The following is a 7,117-nucleotide window of genomic DNA, read 5'->3' as shown; positions in this document are numbered from 1 at the left end:
TGAAATAAAGCAATGATACCTTGTGTAAGAAAACTTTATTTACTTACTGTTGCCTATAGTTCTTCATTGCATCCCAATGTAAAAAAAATCCAACCTTTTTAAGGTAACATTGTTTAACTGCACAATGATCTCATCATGAGGCTTCTGACCATGCAAGACTTCATTTAGCTTTCAATGGAAAAATTGAAAAAGAATACTTTTTTATTTCTTTTTTGTGGGCACAGCAAACTTTGGAAAACACATTTTAACTACCTACATACCAAACTCAATTGACTTGGAGAGAGACTTTGGCTCCATGTCTCCCTTCTCGCACAGATGTTATCCAACTTCAGCTGGACCTGGCCTTCCCTCACATATGGACCAGCTGCTGAGAAAGTTAATAATCGTAAGTTCATAAAAAGGCAAAATGGCCTATATGGCATTTTGCAATTTGTCCCCCTAGTACTAACCTGTTGGCATACTGGTAGGTGTTATGCTAGGGCTGTTGTCAAGCACCTCACTTGTCTGTTCTGAAAGAGTTGCTGCTACTGCACCCTCACCTTAAAAATACATACAAAAATAAATAAACTAAGAAATAGCACAAACATTTAGAACAGAATTCCCCCCCGTCCCATTGAAAATCAAAAAGAGTTTAAATTTACCTATTGTTAGTTGCCCATGTTCACAAAAAGAAACCTTGTTTTGCCCCAGTCCATTAGGCCTTTATTCTTCTGTTCATTTTTATGGTGTATAATGGAACATATGATAGAAAATCTATGTTGTTGGGGACATCATGTTTACAAATAATTGTTCCATGCTATTTTGGAAAAGAATTGTTCTGTGACTTGGCTATTCAAGTGGCCAACAAGCTGTGGTACCAGGTTGGTTCTGCGGAGCATATCCCGGTCATCTTTTGTGTTGGCTTCATGCAAAGTGTCATATAAGACATAATGCTCAGCAGATCCGGTGACTGGATGATTGTCCACATCTGGATTCTTCCTTCTTTCCTGAAGCCAAGGGAGACTGACAGACAGTTTCTTTGCCAGTTTTATGTTGTTTTCTGACGGCTCCATGAGTCTTCCCTCATGAGGACTGAAGGGCAATTTCTCTGGTTCCTGGAGATTATCATGTGTTGCTAAACCTCTAGTAAAATCAGAAACTATAATATTGTGCATGTATTTCAATGATAAAAGCAGGTCCATATAGTCTCTTGGGTTTTCTGCTCGCAGACAAAACTACAAACTGTAGATGATACCACATAGGCACATTATTACTGCCCAACCACCTATAGAAGGCAAATGTACATAAGGTGATGCAAAGGTGAATCCATGACAAATTGTGAACTCATATCAAAATATTTAAACTATATATACATTTGTTTTTGAAATGTTTTAAAAAGGAAACACAGAATCTTTTAACCAGACAGCTTGCACCGTTTTCAGGGAGGGTCAAGAGGACCATAAAACTTAGAAGAACAGGTTTACACTATAGAAATATTAAGAATAATGAATGGATTTTTGTGTAGACATTTGCATTATTTAATTAAAACAGCTATCAACATTATTTTACTTATTTGACCATTTCAATCATTGAAGAACCCAACATGTTGCATCTGTAAATATTTCAACAATCTTCCAGCAACAAACATTTAAAACACTTTACGTGCCCATTTATTCAAGCAAGCCATTTAATACATTTCTAGTAAAGGTGAAAAAGTGACAAGGGAAAAAAAAATTAGGATAACGTTATCCCGTACTATGATATGTTACAGGTAAAATGCAGGGAATTCTATGTATATCCAAAAGAAACATACCTGAAGCTCCCCATATTTTTCAAATATTTTATCATACATGTGTCTGTTCCTAATTTCCTCATCCAGTCGGAGAATTAGGTCTGTTTTGGAGCCTGTACTGTTCAAACCACTCTCATTACACAGCAGCTTCACAGCATCAACCTTAAAAATCAGAAAATGAGTATTAACTCATCCAATGCCACTGCAGTCCATAAGACATTATAAATTATTGCTACAAGTATTACATAAAGAAAAAGGTTGAACTGCTCTAACCCCTAGCTTCATGACTTCATTTAAAAGTCTATCCTCTGTTACAACAACATCAGCATATTCAGCAGGTTTTGCACAAGCTGTTTGTCATTGCAATTACATGTAGGAAGAAAAAAAACTTACTGTGGGAAAACCCATTGGAAATCATCTCAAGGCAAACAGAATCCCAAAATTCCACAATATTTACTTCTCCTCTGTAGTCCTCAGGAGGCTCATGGATGTCACTAACTAAAAATTTAATGCAGTTAAATCAGATATTGAATTAAACTACCACTATTATATCAAGAAAAAAAAAACAGTTGTTTATAGGGATCACGCTGAAGTAATCTGAACTAGAAACATAATGTACTTGCCTGGCATGCTAAAAACTCCTTTTTTGTCGAGATCCATTATAACAACAGGGGGATTATGCCCGCATTTAATACACGATAATTCATACTCATGAGCAGTAAGTGCCTCAAAATGCAGGTATGTGTGAAGGAACCGGTTATGATTTGGGAGTGTGAACCCACTGGCTTTCTCCATGGCCTCAAACACCCAGCTCAAAACATTGTGTGTCTAAAAGGAACATACAAAGTATACTAATTAGACGTTTGCTCTTCTGCTCCCACCTTAAACAAAAGGAAGAAAAAAAGCCCACCTGGGAAAAAATACACCAGCAAGGACTTGATACCTGGAGAGAGACCCTTAAATACAAGCAAAAATGTAAGCCAAGAATGATATGGTCATCATAGTTATGAACTCCTTGTTCCGACTTCTGATAACGGTATTCGACAAGATGGGCACTCTTTGTAAAAGGTTGGTACACTTGCGTGGGGGAAGAGGTTAAATTGCTTATTACTCAAATACCACTTTTTTAAGACAAATTTCAAGACAAACAAGAAATAAAGTCTGAACTCACCTTCAAAGACTCTAGTCAATGTAATGATTTTTGCTACTTTTGTGATCAATACTGGCTCACTTAAATTAATATGGCCTTCACATTCCATGCAAATGTTTTCCTGTGGCACGAAGGTGTTTGGAAATTCTTGATTCGCTGCACCTCTCAAATGTTCAGGTAGGGTGGCTGGGATCTTCTTGGCAAAAATGTACTTCAACATTCGCTTCAAAACATTTCTCTCAGGTGGGTACACTTACTTGATTAAGATGCTCTTCTTCCTCAACATTTTCCTTCATAGTCCTGTCTTTACATGGCAAAGTCCTAAAAAGATCTCTATTAGTTTGAAACAAATACCATTTCGAACTATATTTGTGTAAACAAGACAATTTGGCACCTGTACATGGACAGTGCTATGTGTTTTGTTTGCTATCGTATGTGACGAGCACCCTTCCAACCTTATTGAAATATGATGTTTTTTTATCAAAAACAGTGCTTGGAGGTCTCTCCAATGTCAACCAAGACTGCAAGAGGTGTACGTTCATCAATAGATTCATGGTATAACTTCTCACAGAATCTTTTTTTGGCCTCCTCAAACCATTTTGCCTGCACCATCTCAGTCAAAACCTCTTTTTCCAAGTGAATACGTTTTGCAATAGTCCAGTGAGAGTAGATGGATGCAATGAAATGCCACAAGTCCACTCCTAACTGCAATCTTCTGATTTACTGCACATTCCTCAATCTTACATACATTGTCCTGTATCAAACCCCAAGTTTTCTTCTTTACATGAATAGGAAATGGGGGTCCCCAGAAAGCTTTGCGAACTGCATAAATGCCACGTCTAGGATCAATACAATGGCTTTCTAAATTATGTGATAATGTTATATCATCGAAAGTGGACATATGCCACCTTTCCACATGTCTTTTTAAGATTTTTGCAATTTAAAGCTAACTTAATGAATGGACTAATCTGCCATTAAAAGAAGCCAAATCATAACATAATAAATTCTTCAATCAGTAGTACTAGTGTTGTATCGTGTTAGCCATTGTGGATTTAGTGAGAAGTCAAACAAAATGACCCCTTAACTAAAAAATTACAATAGGCACGCTCTCAAGGCAACTCAGGCCCCTTCTTCAGGCAGATGTAATACAGAAATTAATGTTCCTGTGTTTATAAAGACACAAGGACATATACAACATTGAAAAAACTTTAAGTGAGACATCTTAAATGTAAAAAATTTATAGACCTCATTCATTTAGCAAGAGAGGAGAACAATGTATATTGAAGATCTTTAAATAAGATGACTGTTCAACAAAGTCATTTGAAGTTTTTGATGAGTTTTTCCATATAATGTGGGTCTGTAGCCAGGCTGTCTGTCTGAGAGATGCAAAAAATCCTCATATCTAGTTATAAAACTCTTGTCTTTACTTAAGCCACATTGTAATGTGCTAAATTTAACATGAGTTTAACTTGCCATTCTTTTCTTTCTTTCTGTGTTTTGAAGTTGGGCAGTTATCTTATCCAAAGACCTTGACCATACATTGTTCTCCTCTCTTACGAAATAAGTCTTACCCTGAAAGCTTGCATATTGTAATCTTTTTAGTTAGCCAATAAAATATGTCATTTTGCTTGACTACTCATTTCTTCATCAGAGTAATCCTTGTTAAAACACTGATAAAACCACTAGTTCTGTGCATAACTGAGTAAATACATATATACACATCTGTGATAAATTAGCTTTCTGTCTTAACCCATCTAATATCCATGGTATCTGGTGCTCATCTGTGACCCTAACCAGACTAGCAGGCCTGGACAAACAGCAATTACAGAAATAACAAACCTATTTTTAAAAACACTTTAACTGTTTTAACAGTTTACTCAAAATAGAATGAACGACTTCAACTCCTGTCCCCTCCATGCTGACTTCAAAAAATGAAAAGCTTTTGCAAACTGTCCTTTTAGTGAAGTTAACATGGTTCTATGTACAGACATGAAGTATAACCTACTGTATATATACTCTTCAGCCAACTTACATCTTAAAATAAAACTGAAAATACTAGTTTATATTGAGCCAATGTAGGTTGCAGGTTTGTTCTCCTAATGTTGTCTGTTGTCATTAACAGCACAGCAAACTACATCAACCACTACAACAGAAAAAATATAGGCAATTGACCTGTATATGAAAAATATAACACTACAGCTGGTTAAAGAGCTGCAAGTGCCAAACAATTTCTTCTTCATCATCATCAATTCCCACTTCTATGTGGGGTCATTGTGCTTGATCAACCCTCTCCATACAGCTTAGCCCTGAACTTACTCCCCAGTCAGACCCTTGTCCTTCAGATATTCTTTTACTTTATCCATCCACCTCTGCTTTTGGCCTCACTAGCTTTCTCTTCCCCTGTACTTCCATTTTTATCATCTTTTTGCCCACATACACATTATCTCTACTTGATACAAATTCAAACCACCTCAATCTACTTTCCTGTATTTTCTTAGATATCTTTCTCATTTGTGTTACTCCTGGGATTGTCTCATTTCTTATTCTGTACATAAATAAAGTCACTGAGAAACATCCAAATGAGATGAAAAGAAAGGACTGGACACCATGCGCGGTAATTATCAATATAGAAAAATAAATTCATTGATAAATTGGTTTAAAGATTACTCAGCCTGAGTTAGTGGGAAAAGTGGGATACATGTACATCCGTAGGAAACTGCTGTTCTGCAGTGATCTCGCAAGTGTTCATTTGCTTGTACATACGAGCGTGAAGAATACAGTTGCGGATGACAGAAAAGGCACAAAAACACATCTGAAGATTGAAGTACGGACGGAATGTCTGTGGTATTTTTGATCGTGATATGATCCTGTTTAAAAAAATGTAAAATAACATTATAGCGTTTTAATTGAACATCTCACAAATCTAAATATGCACAGTGTTAATGAGGAACCAAATTACTGGCAATGATCTACTAGCATTCCACTGAGCACCAGAGAGGGGGTGGGTATGGGTGGATGTTCCCCATGAAACTTACCTTATGGAATTTGAAGAGTTGCCGGTACCTCTGAGTGCTGGACCACTTCAGGCAATTAATATGCATCAATTGCTACAGCGAAAATGATTATTAATACAAACGTGAATGCAATATATATTAATACAAACATATAAACACAACAATGAAAGAAAAAGTTATTTAAAAAGCACGAAGAAAACTTAGCAATTGCAAATTTCATACTTTTAATTTAGAAGCAAACTTACTTCTTTTGTTTAACAGAGTTTCATTGCTCAGTACAAATTAAGGTTAGTTATAAGGAAACTCTACAAGGTGAAACCTCAAAGTAGTGGGGATCACTAACTGTGAAAAGATTAATGGAAGTTACACTTGATAGACAACTTCAAACGTTGATAATTGGACAAGTGAGTCTTTGATTGTCATACTTTAACAACAATCTCATTCGTAGAAATTCTGAATTAGCACACTATGATTCGCTGAAGTTGACATTCATTGACAGTTATCCCACCTCTAGATCCACCCATAATGTCTCCGGTCTGCAGCAATACCCTTCTCTTTCCTGACAGCAATTAACATCACAGTCGAACACTCTGACAACAGACGACTTCATTACAGCGTGGCTTTCATGACTCAGGCAAAAGCACAAGCGATCATCCACAATGTCTTTTATAATATCACAGTCTCTTAAATATTCTCAAGCTCAGGTACGTCGACCTTGCTTTCATTTACGATCATGCAGAGATAGAAGATAAGAGTACAGTACCTCAGAATAGCTCAGTTCTTTTTTCTTTTGTTGACGAGTTCTGGAGCACAAGCATCCCCTCTCCTCAGATGGTAGATTCCAGCTTGAATTCAACGCCTTCAGATGGCAAGTTTTCTGACGAAAATGTAGCTGCGTTTTTCCAAAATTACCAAAGTTCAGCAGCTCTAACTTAAAAAATGGGATTCAACAAAAGCCTGATGTGCCAAAATGATTCCACAGACAAAAAGTCTTCATTTCTGAAAGTTGTAGTTAAAATTCAAAGTAAAACAGTTCCAGCCAAATCAACATAAGAATGTACACAACTAATAAGTGCTATTCTCTTTCCTTCCCCAAAGTGAGTTTTGCTGGCTACCTCCTGACTCCGACTTCCTGATGAGATGGTTGGCTTTTTTTAAACCAGACCTAGGAATGCTTCTGGT

The 7,117-nt window shown here is 36.6% G+C and overlaps 1 pseudogene; it reads right to left on the bottom strand.

Moving 5' to 3' along the window:
* Positions 1-776: 776 nt before the first annotated feature.
* On the bottom strand, positions 777-3,217 carry LOC120524595 (annotated as a pseudogene).
* Positions 3,218-7,117: the final 3,900 nt, after the last annotated feature.

Source organism: Polypterus senegalus, chromosome 1 (assembly GCF_016835505.1).
Source record: "Polypterus senegalus isolate Bchr_013 chromosome 1, ASM1683550v1, whole genome shotgun sequence".
NCBI classification, from domain to species: Eukaryota; Metazoa; Chordata; class Cladistia; order Polypteriformes; family Polypteridae; genus Polypterus; species Polypterus senegalus.
Note: the sequence above shows the minus strand (reverse complement) of the source record. Positions and strands in the feature narration are given on the sequence as shown.